The sequence below is a fragment of the Mus caroli genome, unplaced genomic scaffold (genome assembly GCF_978045245.1).
Source record: "Mus caroli unplaced genomic scaffold, Mus_caroli_1 scaffold_15, whole genome shotgun sequence".
NCBI lineage: Eukaryota > Metazoa > Chordata > Mammalia > Rodentia > Muridae > Mus > Mus caroli.
Window position 1 is genome coordinate 87159711 of NW_028227270.1, and position 20455 is coordinate 87180165.

Sequence of the window (20455 nt, forward strand, 5' to 3'; positions counted from 1 at the left end):
CATCATTGGGAAGAGAGGCCCCTTGGTCTTGCAAACTTTATATGCCTCAGTACGGGGGAATACCAGGGCCAAGAAATGGGAGTGAGTGGGTAGGGGAGTGTAGTGGGGGAGTGTCTGGGGGACTTTTGGGATAGCATTTGAAATGTAAATGAAGAAAATACCTAATTAAAAAAAAGAAGTAGGCTCAGATATCTTGATCATCCTTAGAAACATCGATCACTGGAGTGATCATGGGACTTTGTGTCTATGTCTTGCTTGATCCTTGACTATTGTCTCGCTTGATTCCTCAAGTACTATTCTCCCTTATTACCAGCATATAATTAAAATGGTATAAAAGAGGATTGGAAAAATTTCAACATGCCTTCAGTCTCAGAATTGACTGAGGCCATGCTACAATGTTGTCTAATTGTCTTTTTTCTTTTTAGTCCTCACGCCTACAATGTAGAACCTGTTGACTGACCCAGTGGTCTTGGTCAGGTTCTCCCATTCAAGGACTGGAAAAATTCAGGAGAGCTTAACTGTTACATCCTTTGTGTTAGTGTTCTATTGTTGTGAAGAGACATCATGACCAAGGCAATATATAAAAAAAAAGCATTTAATTGGTGTCTTAGTCAGGGTTTCTATTCCTGCACAAACATCATGACCAAGAAGCAAGTTGGGGAGGAAAGGGTTTATTCGGCTTACACTTCCATACTGCTGTTCATCACCAAAGGAAGTCAGGACTGGAACTCAAGCAGGTCAGAAGCAGGAGCTGGTGCAGAGGCCATGGAGGGATGTTCCTTACTGGCTTGCTTCCCCTGGCTTGCTCAGCCTACTCTCTTATAGAACCCAAGACTACCAGTCCAGGGATGGTCCCACCCACAAGGGGCCTTTCCCCCTTGATCACTAATTGAGAAAATGCCTTACAGTTGGATCTCATGGAGGCATTTCCTCAACTGAAGCTCCTTTCTCTGTGATAACTCCAGCTGTGTCAAGTTGACACAAAAATAGCCAGTACAATTGGTGACTTGCTTATATAGTTTCAGAGAGGAGGGAGGAAGGAATGGAAGGAGGGGGGAGGGAGAGAGGAAAGAGAGAGAGAAACTGGACTGGAATGGGCTTTTGAAACCTTGAAGTGCCCTTTGTGTAACATACCTCCTCCAACAAGGCCACACCTTCTAATCCTTCCCAAAAAGTTCTACTAATTGGGGACCAAGCATTGAAACATATGAGCCTAGGGGAAGCCTTCTCATTCAAACCACCACATCGTCCTTTCATTTCTCAGGTTGGCTTGGTTCATTACTGACCTTAATGAATCAATAGTCTTCAAATCTCACATCACACCCACCCCAAATGTTATTGACTAGGGGCTCTTGGGTGGAGTTTGTTTTCTCCATTGACTAAAGAATTAAAACACAGGAAATAAGACATAACAAATGTTATTAAAAGTAAAAGTGTGTACAAGTATACCACCCCCAACACACATGCACACACATACACACACACACACACACACACACACACACACCAAACTAACTACCTACAAGTGGGAAGAGCCAAAAACTGAAATTTGTACTACCACTCCCAGGAGAGCTCAGCTCTTATAAATGTTTATGATAGAGTAGATCTGTCTCCACATCTTTAACTGATTAAATTAGACAAAGAAAGTGGGCTGACTGGCTTACAGCATCCAGGGTTAAGACCTGGCTAGGATGTATCAGGGCAGGTTAGCCAGAGGGAGTCCAAGGGAAGGAGGAAGCTTGCCAACTCTTTGTCCTGGGTGACGAAGGAGCCAGAAGAATGCCACCTTGTTTATGTGTGGCCTCTTTCCCCATCTGCCTGCCTACCAGAGTGTTATCTGACTTCTCTATTCTTGCATGCACTGCCTTTCCAGAGCACAAAGCCTGCCTGCATACCATGTCAAGTCTGGAGACTTTACCAGTCACTTTCACCGACTAGCTCCAGGACCTGGCAGAAGATGGCTTTCCATACCTCAGATCCGAGCTTACTGTTCCCCATACCAATGGGTCAGGACCACAGTGAGGTTCCTGTCTGTTGACCATGACCTGTGACTGCTCTGCAGCTAGTAGTTGATATCTGAAATGGTAAGTGAAGATGTAATGCTGGTCCCCAGATGGGTCCTTATGAATATTACCTGGGGTGAAGGATTTTAGCAATGTGCAGAAGTTTGAATTTCATTCACGTAGATATCAGAAGGGCAAGTGGGTCTCTGGTTCTCCGTAGAGAGCTAGGGAAATGCTTTGGATAAATGAAGGCAGAAAGGCGAAGGTGGTCATGGCATGGATGGCTGCTACCTATTCCTCCAGCACACCTGGAGGGCAAATTCCTTAAGTTCTAGAGACCCAGATTGACTAAGGAAGTGCACAGTAAGCAAAGACCTGGTACAAGGCCAAACAGGATATGTGACACAGAGACATGTTAGCCCTGTTCCCATCCTGGTCTGGGAACTGGAAAGGACACTTCAGAGCCTTTTCCCATGGGCAGGGTGATGGGGGTGTGTGTGCTCTTTCTTTTCTCATGGGTTTCAAAGGGTTCTACCTCATGTGAATAAAGAGGACTCATTCTTGGTACCCCACAAAAATGAGAGAGAAAAGGAAAAATAGGGTGTGAATAAAAATAGAAATGAGCTCAGCTCTCTCACAAGCAAGGTTCTCAATGGATCTGGACCTTCAGTGAGTGGAAAGAGCTCATTTGCAATGGAATCCCACGGACAGGCTTCTGGGCTTTCTGTTTTCGCCACATTAACACCCCAACAAAGGACTATGGCATCATCACTAAGGCAAGAAATGAGGGGGTGAGTAGACATTGGCTGCATTCCCCCCTTCCTCTGAGTTCAGACAGACAGTCCTGGAGGCTGGGTGCTGGTTGCCTAGGAAACAGCTTGGATGTGAAACTAGAAAAAGCTCTATCGGCATCAGGAGATGCAATTACTGGTTTTTGTTTTGTTTTGTTTTGATTTTTTTCTTCCTTTTTTCTGGTATTGTATGATGCTGGGGGTGGAGAGCAACATTCTTTTAATGCTTCTGAGCCATTTTTTTTCACACATAAGGAGACAGGTTATATTCTCTTTCTTGCTCCCACTCCCCCTCTTCCCCCTTTCCCTCCCCCTCCCCCCCAATCCCAGCCCCTGTTCCCTGCCCCCACCCCCATCATAGCGGGTACTGAGTCTAGCAAACACTTGGCATGGCTTTTCTCTCTTGTCTCCCACCCACACAGCCAGCTTGCTGCACTTAACAGGCACCAGCTGAATAATCAGGATGTGATAAGAAAATAGGTTGGTAGTGAGAACTTCATCTTTGTAACTTTCATGATAGTAAAAACTTAAGTTTCATGATGCAGTGTTAGATTATCAATCTTTTGTAAACCAAAACATCACTAGAGATGCAAATGTGTCTAACCACTTCTGAAAAATATATTGTTTTCTGTTTGAGTAAGCATAGCTACATAATGGGGATGTGTGCTGAAGTTTCTTGTTAGGTCCCTCATTTTCCTCTACTTGTATTCAGACTCAAGTGAAATGGATGTGGAGTCAACAAACAGCAGGAGCCACCTGTCTGTGGAAGAGCAACGAGACTTTTAATACTACTGCGCTAACAGGAGAATTCACACTCCACGTACAGATAATGCTGGACTACCTCTGCCACTCACAAATTCAGCTCCCAGCCAGGGAACCATGTCTCACAAGGAGGAGCTCTTAGTCAACATGCACTGCAAAAGAGTTAAAAACTTCAGGTCGGTTGTTTAACGAGCAAAGGAGGTGTTGTTTAGACTCCAGACTTCTGCTTCCAGGCTATGAGGCTATCATTTCACCAGCTGTGGGTAGCTAGGGCTAGTGGGTATTCCTGAAGTGTTGACTTCAGATAAAAAGATGACTGGCCTTTATCGCCTTGATGGTCAAGACTGATCAGTGGAAAGGGAGTAGAGGGACTGTAGGCCTCAATGGGGGGCATCTATGAAGAGTTCCCTAGGATAGCAAATATCACAACAGGGGCTGCACAATTCAGTTCTTGGCTTCCTCAGCCCTATTTCTTCTAGTTTGCACCACTCTTTGTGTGTAGATCTTTGTCTTTCCCTGCAAGGAACTGGCTTGAGAAAATTAATTTCAAAGAAACTACACTTTGTACTTAGATTGTGATAGATGCCCCCATGACAGACCACTCCACCCCATGGAGAATTGTATCTGAGAGCCTGTTTTCAGTTATTTTTTTCAGGTAGTTGTTACATGATCATGTTTCCCTCAGGTTTTTTTTCCCCAGCTCCTCTCTGCTCATCTCATTCCTGTCAATCTGGTGTTGAACCTTTCAGACGATTCTTACTGCTTCTCTCCTGTTTCCCATCCTCTTTTTTCCTTACTCTACTTTCTACAAGACTTGTCTCACTTTTCTTTCAGTTTCTCCACTGAGTTTAGTTGATGTTAATACATTTTGTCATTCCCAAGAACCTTTAAAAAAAATTCTTTAGATTTTAGTTTTATTATTATTATTATTATTATTATTATTATTATTATTATTATTTGAGGCAGAGTCTCCCTCTATAGCTTAGGCTGTCTTAGAATTCATTATGTAGCTCAGACTTACCTTGAATTCACAGTAATCCTTCTGCCTCAGCTCCCTCAGAGCTGAAATTACAAGTGTGAGCCCCCACACCAAGCCAATTTTCTACTCTTATTTCATGGACTCACTGTTTGGTCTAAAGATATTCATGAGGTTTTTAACTATTTTTCTTCTCCCTACATGATATCTCTATATCCCCTTTCTCTGTGTTTACTTGGGCCTCCTGGCAGAGTAAGTAAGGTTTAGTTACCTCTCCATTTTTTGAGATCCAGTTTTATTTTTGATCACATGTATGTGTATGTGTGTATCAGTATGTGCATATGAGTGAAGATCCCCAAGGAGCCAGAAGTTTCAGATATCCTGAATCTAGAGTTACAGTCCTGGGGACCAACTACAACCTAAGAGCAATCAGTGCTTTTAACCCAATGAGCCATCTCTCCAGCCCTATGAATGCTCATTAAAAAACATTTTTTTAAAAAATATTTTATGTGTATTTCTTTGTCCGCATGCATGCATGTATATCACACGACTGCCTGGTACCTACAGAGGCCAGAAGACATCAGATCCTCTGGAAGCAGAGCTCTAGCTGAAAGCCACTATGTAGCTACCAAGAATTGGGCTCTGGTCCTTTCAAAGAGCAATAAATGCTAACTGCTACATAATTTCTCCAGTTCTTAGAAAAGCTTTAAAATTTTTATTTATTTATTTATTTATGGAGAGAGTTGCACGTGCCATAGCCACATGTTGAGGTGAGAGAACAACTTGCAGGAGTTGGTTCTCTTCTCCTATCATGTAGGATCTGAGGGATTGAATTCCATTGGCCAGGTTTGGTGGTAAAGGTACCTGTACTTGGTGAGCAATCTTACTGACCCATGCCTATTCATATTTATAAGAGATGCACTAAAAAGATGATTGAGCCGGGTGTGGTGGCGAACGCCTTTAATCCCAGCACTTGGGCGTCAGAGGCAGGCGGATTTCTGAGTTCGAAGCCAGCCTGTTCTACAAAGTGAGTTCCAGGACAGCCAGGGCTACAGAGAAACCCTGTCTCAAAAAACCAAAATAAAAAAGGATTGAAATATTGAAATCTCTGAGTCTCTTGTGTCACAGTCAAATCCTTTATGTCTACTTGAGGATACTCCTGGTGCCTAGCTGTTCTGTCAAACAATGCTTTACAATGTCTCTAGGTCCCCTAATTTCAATAATCATATTAATATCCACCAATTATTTAAATATGCTGTCTTCTTTTCTTATTGTAATAATTCTTTTCCTTCTGACTCAAGTTTTTTCCAGGCACTAGACAATTCAAACAGTCCACAAAAAGATATTACATGCAAAAACCATAGCATAGGAAAAGGTTGCAACTCTTCCCACCAAAGCCTTCAATTGAGAGGGTACAACATAGGAAATTCTGGGATTGGTAGCACCTGAAAAGGCTAAGCTGTAGTAGGCTGTGGGTAGATTGCTAGTGTCTAAGACCACTGCCCAGGTCATCCCATAAGTTCACCAGGATTTCTACTCTTCCCATGCTTTGCTTTGGAAAATGATAGCGAACATTACCAAAACCACTGATATTGCCAGAGAAGTCCTATGGTTAGTTCTTAGCAATTGTCAGGACACAATCCTGACTTCCTGAAGGATACATATGTTTATGCTCCCAGAGATGACTGCTGTGTGTTCCCATAGACCCTGTTCATGGACCTGTGCATCAGGTATTCAGACTACAAACAGGGGACTCCACTGAATTGCAACCTGTCTCTTAAACCCTCCCTTAAGAGACTTTCACTCCTTGAAAACCTCAAGTCTGGATTGTATGATCTCACTGAGATTTAGTATTTGTTTTTCTAGTTTTGGCATAAAAAAACAAAACCAAAACAAAACACAGCTCTCATCTTGAAGAGCTTATTCTGGAGCCATTCGGAGTGACCATGACCCAGGAACAAAGATTTAGGTTTTCCTGAATTCCATGTTCCAATGTAGAAGCAATTTCACGAAGTTGTAATAGTTTTACAGAATAAAGAGAAATCATGAATCAAGTCAAGTTTGAAATACATTAACGGGTATACCAGAAAGACAGATACCCCAGCATGGGGTTGGGGAGCTCAATAGGCCCATGCTGCAATCTGATGATACTCTTAGCTCTTAAATTGTTGAAAACTAGTGTTCTGTTAAGTTAATAGATTCTAAGAGGCTCTTATTTATTATCACAAGTTGTCAGCTCAGATACAGAGCTGGGCAAAGGATGACCGTTCCAGAAGGCTAAAATAGTCCAAGATGAAGTAACTAGCCTCTGAACCTACAAAACTCCAATTTCTCCACAGTACCAAAATTCCAATTGGTCTACCAGTCTATGCAGACACAGCTTTTTTTTCCAGGAATTTTCATTCACTCTAGCCTATTCTATGTTTATGTATGCTACCTTTCTTTTTTTGGGATAAAATACCATGAACTGAAGCAACTTAGAGAAGGAAGAAGGACTTGTGTGAACTTACAGTTCCAGAATGATAAGAGTCCTTCACTATCTGCACAGGAAGCCATGGCAGCAGATAGACATGGTGCCTTGAGCAGAAAGCTGAGAGTTTAAATCTTGAGCAGAAAGTACAAAGCAGGGAGAGAACTAGAATTGGCAGGAGTCTTTCAGGACAGTGGTTCCCAACCTGTGGGTCATGATCCCTTTGAGGGTTGAATGACCCTTTAGAAGGGGTTGCCAAAGACCACTGGAAAATAAAGATATTTACATTATGATTCCTAACTAACAAATTATTGTCGTGAAATAATTTTATCAAGTACAGCCACAAAAATAACTTTATGGTTGGGGGTCATCACAACACGAGGAATGGTATTAAGAGGTCACAGAATTAGAAAGGTTAAGAACCATTGCTTTAGACTCCCAATGCCCTCCTCCAGTGACATCCTTTAACAAGGTCACATTTTCTTAAGTGCCCCCTACATAGTGTCACCAACAAGTGTTCAAATACCTAAGCCATTGGGGACATTCTATTCAAACCACCACATTCTACCACCTGGCCTCATAGGTTCATGACCATATTGTAACAGAAAATGCATTCTGTATGCAACTTCAAAGTCCTGATAATCTTTTGTAGATTCAGCATTGTTTAAAAGTCCAAAGTCTCTTTTGAAAGACTGCTACTTATAACCTTTTGTAAAATAAAAAAGCAAAGTAAGTGCTGTAGGCATAATTTTTCTGAGACCTACTTTTAATAAGGGTCCAACCTCTCGCCATCTAGCCCACCACCCAATAGAGGTAGCAGAAGAGAAATATTATTAGGATATGGGGCAAGCGGATCTGTTCAGCAATAGTTCTTTGGAGGCAAGCTTGATCTTCTTGGGTAGCAGTTCAGTCACATATCAAACACTAAATATGATTCAACAGCTGCAGACCAGTCTTCTAGGCAGTCTTCTAGACACCAAGCACAAACCAGAAACTACAGTCCAGTCCTTTCAGCAAGCAGACATCAGGCACCAACCAGTAACTGTAGTTCAATCCTGAAGAAACTGCCAGGCTCACCAACTGACTTGAGGTAAGGCCACTGAAGTGGCAAGTTGCCACAGGAACCTCTTGAGGAGTTCTTTGTTGAATTTCTCTCAATGGCAGCATTACCACAAGTTGAGCTCAGTAATGCTATGTAAATCAAACCAATGCGTGCATTTGGAGAAGAATAGTGAGGCAGAGCAAACCAAACCAAAGTTCAGCACTGTCTGTGGCATCATATTTATACTCCTTCGACAAGAGTCCTTTCACACGTCTGCTCTATCTAAACATCCTTTCACCTGTGTCTGCTTCAGAAAAACAGTCTTTCATGTGTTTGTTTGCTTTTGCAAGACATTCTTTCACCTGTGCGCCCCAGCAAAACGTCATTTGGCATATGGCTCTACCTTCTAGTCTTTCTGCTTGTGATATGCAGCTTTCTCTTGGTCTGGTCCCATTCTTTGTAAACAGCTCTCCTTGGCAGATATCTCATGGCTCCAGCATCAACAACAGCCTGGTGTCTCTAATGTAGCCCAGGCCACATGTCCACAGCTTCACAAAATGACTTCTCAGAGTCTCCTCTCCTTGCAGGGTCTTTACACATGTTTCCTGGCCCCTGTGGCTATCTGAAACCACAGAGGAAGACTCCACCATCCCTTTAGTGTTCATCCTTCATGATTCTAAAGCTAAAACCATATGAAAGACACTGCCAAGTTCTGTTGCCTGCTTCGGATGGATCTTTGGAATGGGATGGACGTTGGAAGCAGGTTTTTAACCTACTTATTTGATAGGATGAGAAAATAGCTTAGATTCCCTTTTCACAAGTTGGGAGCTTTATCTGAATGGCAAGACTGAATTCAGCTACTTTAACTACTTTTCTGTTGCTGTGATAAAACACCATGACAGAGGCACCTTATAGAAGGAAGAGTTTCTTTGGCTTTGTGGATCCAGAGGGATAAGAGTCTGTCACTGTCATTTGCTGGAAGGTACGGCCACCACAGACAGGCATGGCAAATTGAGCGGCAGAAAGATGAGCTGGGGAGATGGCTCAGTGGTTAAGAGCACTGAATGCTCTTCCAGACATCCTGAGTTCAATTCCCAGCAACCGCAAGCATGAAACAGGCAAAACTGGAAATGGTCAAATCTCAACTTGTGGATGAATTTCATTCCATTGCTAGTCTCATTTAATAATAGACTGGCGAGTGGGGGAGGGGCTGAAACGGTGAAGAGAAGCTACTGCTTACAGCTACCCATGGCTTTAGAGCCACCATACCTTCACCAGGCTTCTAGCCTTTGAATTTGGCTGTGCTTCCAGGTACTCAGGTACATTCTGTCTGCCTGAACAGCTCCAACTCCGAAACTGATGACTAGAAAGAACTTGGTTCCTGTGTAGGTGACCTGATTTTGCTACACCAGTTTGCCACCCAGCTCCCCAATACCCACAATTTCTGCAAATCACTTCTAGTAAACAAACTTCACAACTGTTTGATTTTGGATGCTTACAGATTAATGAGCCTAGAGAACTTCTTGATTGCAATGGATTTTAAATGTAGGTCTGAATCTGTGTTTTGTTGGTGGCATTATGCCAATGAGGGCCTTAAATATATTGTTATAACGTGATAGTCTTTTATGAGGCAGCCAGTGGCACTAGGCAGCACTATAACTCTGAGCATCGTGGGGGTTTGTGTCAGGCATAGTATGGATGTGGGTGGGCAGGGTACAAAAATGTCCCCTCCCCCCACTCCTTTCCTGTTTGAAGTTCACAATAGAAGCTGCATCCTAATAATAGCCAGCTTCCTTCTCAGTTGCATTGTTCCTTCTGAGGCTCCTTCTCTGCAGATTCATCCATTCTTCCATGATTGGGAACAGAGGCCAGAATGTATGACAGATTAAATTTGTGTCGCTCAGTGAGGTATTAGGTCTGTGTTAGGAGCCTTTAATCCCCAAGTTACAAAAATTTACCCTAGCTTGGAGTGATAGAAAGCAGCTGCCTCTGCAGTTTTGGGAGATCCGCTATGCCCACTTCCTTCTGCAGGCTCCTCCCAGCCCTGCATCTGTGGTCATAATAATGGCCGATGCACTGCACATTCCTAAGACCCTCTGCAGCAGCAGCTGCTGCCCAAATACATGGAGGTCAGCAGCCCACTAGGCTCTTGCCCTGCTGTCTGACAGAGACCTTTCTGGTAACAGAGAGATTCTAAGCATGATGTGGGATTGTCTTCATTTCAGTTTTGGGAGGTGATAAGCGATGAGCATGGCATCGACCCCACTGGCAGTTACCATGGCGACAGTGACTTGCAGCTGGAGAGGATCAATGTGTACTACAATGAAGCTGCTGGTAAGGGTTTGGATGGCAGTCTTGCTTTCCATACTGTGGCAGACGAAGCAGCCTACCAGCTCGCAGATAAGAAGATGCTTTTTGCACACTCATTTAAAATGCCAGTCCCAACAAGAAAAAGCACTTTGAGTTCCTGAAGACCTCTGCATGCTTTGTGTCTCCATTTTCTTTTTCCTCCTTTGTCTCAATGCTGGGATTTCTGCAATGAATTCTTTTGCCATATCCATGTCCTTTCTCAAGCCTAATTGTAAGTCAGCTCTTGTCCCCACGGACAACAAATATGTACCTGGTGGACCTGGAGCCGAGCACCATGGACTCAGTGGGGTCAGAACCATTCGGCCAGATCTTCAGGCCAGACAACTTTGTGTTCGGTATGTCGTCATGCTCCATGAGAGCTGGCCAGATGACTCACTCCCTTCCTAGCAGCCGTGGGCTTTACAGTTCTGTGTGCAGCATCCAGCTGAGCCTGTGTCCCACAGACCACAAGTCCTGGCCTAACCTAGGCAGCTGACAAGATCATATCTGTGGTCACTCTTGACAGCTCAGAGGAGAGTGTGGGCCTGGTAGAGGCTGTGCAAGGCCTCTGTGAGGAGCAGTGTCTGAGGGGATGGGAGGAAGGGGGAGGGGAGGAGGGGATGAAAGCCTTCAAAGATGGCATCACAGGCTGCAGGGGATTTCAAAGGACTTCTGATGCCAGGCAACCACTCCAGTGACCAAGGTCAAATGCTTACAGCTGCCTTCCCTCTTCTTTAATTATATCTAAGAGTATTTACAGAATGCTCTCTATGATTATTTCCCTAAGCAGCTCCTTTCTCTCAAGTTGATTCTTTGTTTGAGACAGTCTTATATACCCCAGGATGTCCCTCTTGCCTCTATGTACCGGCCTTATGGGACATGTGCCACCACATTCAGCTCCTCAGTTTGATTCTAGGCTCCCCCACCCGAGTCTTGCAAAGGTGATTTTAATTTTTAAACTAATATCTAAAACCAGAACAGTTGAGGACCATGATGAAGTGCTATACCACCCCGGACATATATACACATTGTGTGATGCTTAAAACTGGCCTATGCATTCTCATCTCCAACATTTCCATATGGTAAAATATTAGAATCCTCTCAGCTTCCTGACATGGACAGACATTGTTGTTTCTATAGCAACAGCACAGCAGGGTTTTTACTCCCCTTGGCTGTAGCTTGGTAACTGCAATCGACATCTCCCCAACACTCTGGATCTCAGCCTTTCTGAAGGTCATTAAGCTATGGAAATGTTATCTTTGGAAACAAAAGTATACCTAAAAGATTATCTAACGTATCCCAAGAATAGTCCCCACCTTGCCCATCATAATCTGAATGACACAAGCCGGGATTCCTATGTGTGTCTCGTGTGTTCTTTCTTCCGACAAGCTGGAGCAGCACAGGAAATACCTTGGCAAAAGGCCACTACACAGAGAGCACTGACGGTGGCATCGGTTTAGGCATCATAAACTCTCCTACAGTGTCAGTCATCAATGACAAACCCTATAAAGCTGGTACCCTACCTTTCTGGGTACCAGCTGGTGGAGAACACAGGTGAAACTTATTGCATCACTGAGGCCCTGTATGACACCTGTCTGCTTCTGCACACTGAAGCTGACCACACCCATCTATGATGACCTCACCTATCCTGGTGTCAGTCACCATAAATGGGGTGACTGCCTGCCTGCACTCCTCAGACCTGCTCAATGCAGACCTCAGCCTGATGGCTGTGAATATGATATCCTTTCTGCACCTTTGACCAGCAGTGCAGTCAGCCATTCTTTGTCTGGAAATGCTGATGCTCCCCAGCAGAGGTCATGCTCTTCCTGTGATGCTGATTCTAACAGTAAAATAAGTGGGTGAGGGAGTTTAGACACCAGCACAGCTTTTGCTGAGGCCCTGGCATAATGATGCCATCTTGTAACTGATGTGGTCAGAGCTGTCCAATGACAGCCCTTCCAATAGGGGCTATCAAAGGAGTGATAACAGCTTTGGGATATTCTGAGTCTAGGGCCTCCCTGGAGTAGAAGGGATTCAAAGCGCTGCTTCATGAGGGTCCTGGGAGGGTCTGAAATATTTAGGCCAGGAACACAGGGACTGGAAGTACAGGTGGAGAATAGGTATGACCTACATGGCATTACATGTGTCCACAGATCAAAAAGGACTTCCTAACTAGTGCTTTTTTTAGCAATACAGTTAGACCTGCCGACTGTAGGTTCCTTTGACCCTTATTCTAGAACAAGGTGACAACCTTAACAAGTCCAATGGCTGTGAAGCTCATTCATCCAGCTAGCTGAGTTTCTTGGAAGAATTCCCATGCAGTGACAAGTTAGAACAAGCAAACAAACAAAAAAGTCCAGCTTGTCTACTTCTCACGTGGGACTCATGTAATGCTCTCTGGGCCCTTTTTCACATTCCCAGGGTTGAGTCCTTTGTTGGCCAAAGCCATCATCTGATATCTAGTACAGGCTTTCAGCTTCCTTATCTTCCTTGGTTCCATCTCCATGACCCTTCTTGGGCATCCTAGGCTCTAGACCATTCTCAACATCTCCTGTCAAGTCTCCCATTCCACATCATAGATGAAGTAAAGCTATATAACCCTCTATAATCATAGGTTCCCTGTCTGTAGATTGACCCAACCACAAGTAGAAACTATTTGGATGCAAAGTTGTATCTGTAGGGAGCATGCACAGACATTTTTCTTGTTACTCTCTGTAAGCACTACAGTATAAACAGCTATTTACATGACATTTACACTGTTTAGGTGCTGTGACTCATCTAGAGATGATTTAAGGAACACAAAGGAGTGTGGAAGGTTCTAGGCATATCTGATCTGCTTTATAGAAAGGATACATATTTACAGGTTTATGTAATACTTTCCCATGGGTATTGAAGGAAAATGGTGCTAGTTCTCTACTCCTGTGTATTGAGTCATTGCAAAATGAGTGGCTGAAAGTGACATAGTCGATTTACAGTCTCCAGGGAACAGAAACTCAGCGGTGAAGATGAGTCCTTCTCTTAGGAACACACAAAGGGAACCTACCTGTTCTACATTGTCATCTCAAGCTGAGGCTCATTTTACATCTGATGGCCTTCTCGTCTCTGTGACTATCGACCAAAGGCTGCTTTTTATATATGGAAGCTGCCTGGCCATTCCCCATGACATAGTAGCTCTTCCTTTAAAGTCAACAGGAGAACATCCTGAGCCTGATGGACCAGACTGAGCTGCTCTTCTGTCACCATCTACAGTCTTATTTTAGGAGCCATTAGAGAAAGCCTACCCAGGAATCCTTAAGGTCAACTGATGTGAAACCTAACTGCCTATAGAACCCATCTCAGCAGTATCTATATTAGCATTTGAACAGCTGAAGAGGGGTTGTCATGGAATCTGCCTAATGCACATGGACTAAAGTAGATTGGAAACAGCATGGTCTTTGGATCCAAATAAACCAGATAAAGCTTATCACAGGGTAAATAATTTAGCTCATTAATAAGCACCATACTTGTTTTGTTAAATGGCAAGGCTGATCTGGCTAATAAACTTTAAAGAATTCACATAGGTTTATTATATATATATATATATATATATGCCACAAAGTATTGGTAGCATTATATTAGTAGCAACATTAGGGGCTATGAAACACTGTTATTTCTTGGTATCTAAGGGGATTGGTCCCAAGATCCCTGTGGATGCCAATAATATGGTCAAATACTTGCATATAACCTACATACTTCCTCCTGTTTACTGTCTATTGTCTCTAGATTAGTGATAAACCCTGACACAATGTCAAAGCTATGCAAATAGTTGTTTAGCATGACAAGAAAACTCTTTGCACATGCTCAGTACTGACACACCTTTCTTTTAATTTTGGATATATTTCATCCATGACTGGCTGATTTCATGAATGTGTCCTATGTAGACATAGGAGCTAACTATAGAACAAAAACTTTAAAATCCATCTTATATCTGACATATGAAGACAGTGCTTAGGACTGTTTGGTACACCTGGCAATGAGGCATCTATAGTGACAGATGCAAAGGAGTGCCCCTCCCAACTAATTAAGCATTTCTGGGATTTATCTTCCATAAAAAGGGACCATAAGAACCAGGAATGATTTGGGGTTTCTATGAAGATCCCAGCTTCACAGTCAAGGAGGCCTCTGGACAGATTTCTTTAAAAAAAAAAAATCTGAAGTGCTTTTGGCCCAATAAACAGTGTTGAAAAATTTATTTCAACATTCCTTTTTAGTTAAAGGAGATCCCTTGGAGTTTTGAAAGCACTTTCCCTGGATGTTCCTTGGATTCGGCTTCCTATGCAGACTGCTCTTACAAAAGCAGCATAGACCACGGTAGGAACAGAAAGGGAGAAACTGTTTCTGAATCAAAGGCTGATGAAGTACAGCAGTGTGGCTGGAAAAGGCCCACATGGAAGAGCACACAGGACAACCATTTCTGAGCCAGGCTCTCTTCCTCATGCTTGGCAAATATTTGCTGCAAAACTCCCCTGCATGCTTTTAGCAATGGCAAAATTAGGCTCTGTTCAAATAACTGGCTTCCTTCCCTTTAGAAGAGAAGAAAATATTGATGTCAACCTCCCCAACTTGTTATTTGCCTTGAAAGTGAAAATGAACATATCTTGGGCTCTGGAACACTCTGGAAGAACTGAATAGTGTTCTTTCTACACTAGCTTGGCCCGGTGGACGGTAGCCACACCCAAATTCCTTGGCAAATAGATCTTGGCGAGATGTGAAAGCCAGTGTTCTGTGACTAGGTAATGAGGGAAACAAAGCTGCAAAGCAATGGGAACGAGGTCTCCTGGGCTCTGGGTACCTCAGAGTTGGTCACTCTACTGCACTATGTGGTTCAAGGGGTTCCCTGGGGACCTACAGACCAAGGGACTTGTGTAGGAGGAATGTTCAAAAGATGTCTCAGCTTGCTGCTTATGAGTGCCACTGTTTTGTCACAACTACAGGCCACTGGTTTTTCTCAGGGACCAAGAGTATGGATGGGGTCTTAGTTAGGGTTTTACTGCTGTGAACAGACACTATGACCAAGACAACTCTTATAAGGACAACATTTAATTGGGGCTGTCCATTTTCATCAAGGCAGGAACATGACAGCATCCAGGCAGGCATGGTGCAGGAGGAGCTGAGAGTTCTGCATTTTCATTCTGCTAGCAGAATGCTGACTCCTAGGCAGCTAGGATGAGGGTCTTAAAGCCCACACCCACAGTGACACACCTACTCCAACAGGGCCACACCTTCTAGTGCCACTCCCTGGGTCAAGCATATACAAACCATCACAGATGGTAAGAGGATGTACACATCGCAGCATGGGGAGCAGAGCATGGAAAGGGTTCAGTTAACTATACCAGTGGTTCTCAACCTGCTTAATGCTGCAACCCTTTAATACAGTTCCTCAGGTTATGGTAACCCCAACCATAAGATTTGTTATGTTGTTCCTTCATAACTGTAATTTTGCTACTGTTATGAATCATAAAATAAATATCTGAGATGCAGGATATCTGATATTCAACCCTGTGGAAGGATCATTCAACCCCAAAGGGGGTCGTGACCTGTAGGTTGAGAACTATTGAACTAGAGACCCACATAGAAAGTGTCAATCAGCTTTCTGTCACAAAAATATCCTGGTACAAAATACCATGGATGAAAAAAAAAAAAACCATATTGTAAGGAGGGAAGTTCTACTTGGCTCACAGTGTCAGCAGTTTGGCTGATGATTGGTTGATTCATTGCTTTGTGAACCTGTGCTGGATGTGTACACTAGGGTGATGGTGAAGGAAGGTGTTATGTGAACAGAGGCTACAAATGGGAAAAGAAAGAGGAGGTGGGACTAGAGTCCCAGAATCCCCCTCTAGTGAGTGCACTCTCTCAGTGAGTTAACTTCCTTCTACTAAACCCTACCTTTTAAAGGTTCCACCACTCCTTACAGGGTCAGAAGTTAGGAAGCAAGCCTTTAACACATGAGCATTTGGGGGATATGGAAAATACAAACTATGGCACGGAACATGAGTTGACTGTGATTTATAAAGGAGCATATGAGACAGAGCGAACGCATGCTGAACCTTTGGCAGAAGCCCACATAAACCCTCCCCATCTTGTTTTATCGGATATTTTGACACTGTGGCAAGAGTAATAAGAAATACAAGTGCCCTGAGTGGGACAGGGAGAGAAGAGGGCAGAGAGAGGGAGAAGGGGGGTAGAGGATATGATCATGCCAGCTGTAAAAGCTCAGATTTTTGTAACTAGCATTGTCATGTGGCAGGTGGTATTGTAAGTGTTGTCACACATTAGTCTGTCAGTCTTTGTAACAGCCCCGGGGGGGGGGTGGGTACAATTGTCCCTCAGTGTTCATGGAAATAGCCCAGCTCCTTAGACACATCAAGTCTCTTCTATAAAATGGTACAGAATCTGCACGGCCTATGCACAGCCTCCTATGGACTGCACACTATTTCTAGATTTCTAACAATGCCTGACATTATACACATCACGCTGTATCTACTGTGCATGTCATATCATACTGTTCGGACAATGACAACAGTCAGAAGCATTTATTGCAAATATTTTTAACTCCTTAAATATGGTTAGATGAATGAACATATGCAGAGGGCTGGTAATAATTATTCCCAATTCACAGACGAGGAAGTGGGGAAGAGGAGGTTAGGTGTTTGGGATTTGTACCTTCCACTCAGGCTCTGTGGCCTGTCCTCTTACCAGTCAGAGAATGGGGTGGGGGGTATTCTTCCCCTCACACAAAACAGCTATGGCTATGTGAAATGATCCATTTAGAGGATGTGGTACGGTCCAGGTGATGGAGAGAATGATAGCAGCAGGGGTGGGGTGGGGATTGCATATGTCTGAGACTCTGTGACATTGTACTTAAGTCAAGGAATAAAAAGATGGTATTTGTTCTTTTTTCTTTAAAAAAATATTTAGCTATTTTTCTGTATATGAGTAAACTCTTACTGTCTTCAGACACTCCAGAAGAGGGCATCAGAACCCATTACAGATGGTTGTGAGCCACCAGGTGGTTGCTGGGAATTGAACTCAGGACCTATGGAAGAGTAATTAGTGCTCTTAACTGCTGAGCCATCCCTCCAGCCCCTAGCATTTGTTCTTAATTACAAAGGCAGAGATTTTAAAATTATGTTCAAAAGGAAAACGCCTCAACCCACAAGTGGAGGAAAATGAAGATATTCCCATCAGATATCGATAGTGAAACCACACACATCTAGAAATGAGTGGATACATTAGACCTCTTAATACTTTCCAAAATTTAAAAGTGTTTTACGTGTGAATGTGCTCTCACAGGCAGATGGGAATCAAAGGAGAACATTTTGTGAAGTCAGTTCTCTCCGTCGACCTTTATGTGGGATTCAGGGAATGAACTCAGTGGCCAGGTTTGTATGGCAAACATCTTTACTTGCTGAGTCTTCATGCCAGCTCTAAATTTTAAAATTTTATAACCAAGACATATATATGTACATAACACACATATATATGTACATAACACACATGTATTCATGGGCTTAGAGCTCAACCTGAGTTCAAGAGGCCTGGAGGTGCCTCTCCCATCTCCAGTGGTGATTGGCTCTTGTGAAAAGAACCCGGCACATTCTTGGAGGTGCTTGGAAACCATCACTAGGCACTTTATTGTTATCAGGTGCAAAGTGAATACATTTGGTGGTGTTAATGTCAAAACTAATGTTTCCAAAATTTTACGACCCCTGTAAGTGGGCTGAACAATCTGTCTCAGGAATGTCTGTCACCTATAGAAGGAACATCTGTCATGGTTGCACCTAACATGGGATGTGCTCACAGAACATGGTTTGCCAAAGCTTTCTCATGAGGACCCTTCCTGGCGGAGCCTGGTGAAGGCAAAGTGAGAAACTTGGCAGAGTGTGAGGCCTGAGTTCATGCCCAGCTGACCACCCTCTAGTCTAAACTCTGTCACTGCTACTTTGCGAAGCCTTTGGGGCACAGATGCTGTTGGTAACAGTGGTTCTAAAGCAGGAAATGGCCTGTGGTTGGAGGACATTGTTGTCCTTTGCCACCCATCACCTGTCCAATAACCAGCAGAACTGCTCCTCTTAGACAAGAAAAACAGATAAAAGGAGGGAGGGGCTATTCCCCCTCCCCCCAAAAAAACATTTCAGAGACCTGTTATAAAGCAGGGGTTGGGAGGGGGTGTTACTTGGCTCATCTCCTCCTGTCATGCACCCTCCCTCCACAAAGCAGCTTTGCTTTGTGATAGTATGAGGGAGTTTGGATATTCATACTGGAGAGAGAGGAAAGCAGACTCAGCCCTCAGATGAGTCACTTTGGGCAGGGCAGGCATTGTTTGAAATCTGTGTTTCTCTGGCTATACATTAATAGACATCAAGGCTGGACGCCCGATGGCAGAAGCAGGCTGACTCGAGACAAGGTCCAAAGCAGATGGTCTTCAGGAGCTAGTGTCTGCCCTGAACAACACAGTCACTGTTCACTTACTTTTCAGGGCCACTCAGTGTACAGAGCACATGGGGTGCTGCTTGTCCTTTAGCACATTATTTTCATCTGGTGATGTAGGCTCAAAGGTGAGTTGAGTGGCTGGAGGAAATGGTAGAAAAACATCACTATTCTCCGCCTGCTAGGGAACCTCACATCCCCAGGATCTCTTCCTCTCTTCCGCTTGGCCTTAAACTTCCATTAGGAATGAAGCCACAAACACCAGGAGGCAACTGTCTCAGGAAACCTTTGTGAAGTGCCACAGTCAGTGACATTCTCCAAAGCCGTTTCGGCAGAGGTTCTGGAACCTTCTAGCTATTCAGGAAGACCCATGATGTGGAGATGGAGGCAGATTGGGGGAAAAGCTCTGAAGGCCAAACCTGGGACCCAACAGCTTGGGGATGGGAAGGAGAAAGAGGGACATATAGGACATCTATTTCCATCTGAGGAGGTCCCAGCACAGCCTGCCTGCTAGGAGGGAGGAGCCTGGAGGTCTGGGTCCCTGAAGCGGAATCCACGATGATGTAACTTCACCTGGGCTTAATCACGAGTGACTGGCTTGTGGCTCCCACCTCAGCAAATGACCCAATATTAACATGGCAAACAAGATCCACATTTACAGCAGCATCCCTTTGGACTTTATGAAGGCATTTTCACTCCATAAACTCAACCTGCTTTCATATACACCTTCTCGTTTCCTGTTCACAAAGCCAGCTCCACAGCACCTATAATTATTTAGTGTTTGAAGAAACTGGCTCCTGAGAGGAACTGGTGGAAACTCCTGTTTACCCCTCCACTGTGCCAGACCAGTGAAGAGTAACTCCTGGTGGCCCAGTCCTAGCGCCAAGCCTATGGTTTCTGCTAATAGAAAAACTGCAGGTTCTTGGACGTTCTCAATTTGTAGCTGGTCAGGTTTTAAACCTTGCTTTTCTGAGCGGAGGAATCTGGGTAGTGTTGATACCTTTTGTGGGACAGTACTAGCCAAGAGGAGGAAATGCGAGCCCTGAATGTGGGCTGCAACAGTGTTTTTTATATATTCCTGGTTATCACATTTTTAAAAGTGAAAACAAGTGAGTCATTGAACAAATATATTTTAAGCACTGTGTCCAAAACGTGATCACTGTGACCTTCTGTCAGTGAGGCTCTTTGGTTAACTTACCCAGCCCATGAAAACCACTGTGTCTCTCTCAGACCAGCATCTCAACTCACACTCACTGTATTAGCTACCTCCACTTCCCTCCCTTGCTCTCTCGCTCCAACACATGCCTGAGAGCAGAATTTCGACTTTTAAGAGGCTTTTAGGACCCAAGAGTCCAGAGCAGAAAAACGTCACTCTTCCTCCTCTATACCTAGCAATCGACCTGTATAGCATCCTTGTCGTCCTTGAAACAGTCCAGACCCTCATTCGACCCTCCCCTCCTTCCTCCCAAGCGGTACCGCCTGGCTTTCGACTTGCCCTTAGTTACCAAGCAGACTTGAAAGAGAACCAGGCTGCAGTTCAAGTCCTGCCCAGGATGCAGGCACCCCTTTTCAGAAAGGACAACTAGTAGAGAT